The following is a 692-nucleotide window of genomic DNA, read 5'->3' on the forward strand; positions in this document are numbered from 1 at the left end:
TCATCACCAAAATTCAATGACTGCATCTATTCTGCAACTGTTCTCTGATAAATTTCCTTGATACGATGACTGATACAGAAATTACTGTAGGAAAAAGCGCTACACAATAGCAGAAACATATAACCTCGTTACCGTATAAAAAAAAAAAAAACGCTCAAAAAGATGTGGAATAACATTGCCATCAAAATATCTTCACATTCTCCGCACAATTTTCACCACAGATAAATTACATATATATTTTTTTTTCCACATTTTTACAGTAGCGTTTTTCTCGCTCAAAAGAAGCGCCTAAAAGTAGCGAAAACCCCATTGTTATTGGCGCTATGATACGAGAGTCGAAATAGAGGGAGAATTCGTCAATTTTACGAAAATTTCAACCCTTTTCCGTCTATAACTCGAGGTATTCGTTATAGGGTGGTTAGATTGTAAAGTGATAAAGCTTAATTAAGTGTGAAGGCGGTAAATTAAGGTACGAAAGGTAGATTTTTAAGGTTATTTGATCCAAGGTTTTCAATCCTCGACAGCAGAGGAAAGTTTAAATAACTCGTCTTTTCTCTTAATTTCTTGTATATAACTGTGACTATGATGTTAAAATATTACAGGTGTTTACATAACGGAGCGAAAAGTTGTTCTGGAGATATGGAGAGATTTTTATAAAAAATATTTGTTCTCTATAATAGTTATGAAAGTTC

General features: G+C 33.1%; 1 protein-coding gene across 1 annotated transcript in view; it reads left to right on the forward strand.

Annotated features, from left to right (window-relative positions):
• The first annotated feature begins 304 nt into the window (after positions 1-304).
• The window catches only part of LOC119590719 (crossover junction endonuclease MUS81-like), an 8,817-nt gene continuing 8,429 nt past the window's right edge, over positions 305-692 (forward strand). Inside the window, exon 1 of the mRNA XM_037939408.1 lies at positions 305-400. The gene's annotated coding sequence lies outside the window, so the exon portion shown is untranslated. The remainder of the gene's footprint in view (positions 401-692) is intronic.

Source organism: Penaeus monodon, chromosome 27 (assembly GCF_015228065.2).
Source record: "Penaeus monodon isolate SGIC_2016 chromosome 27, NSTDA_Pmon_1, whole genome shotgun sequence".
Classification (NCBI taxonomy): Eukaryota; Metazoa; Arthropoda; class Malacostraca; order Decapoda; family Penaeidae; genus Penaeus; species Penaeus monodon.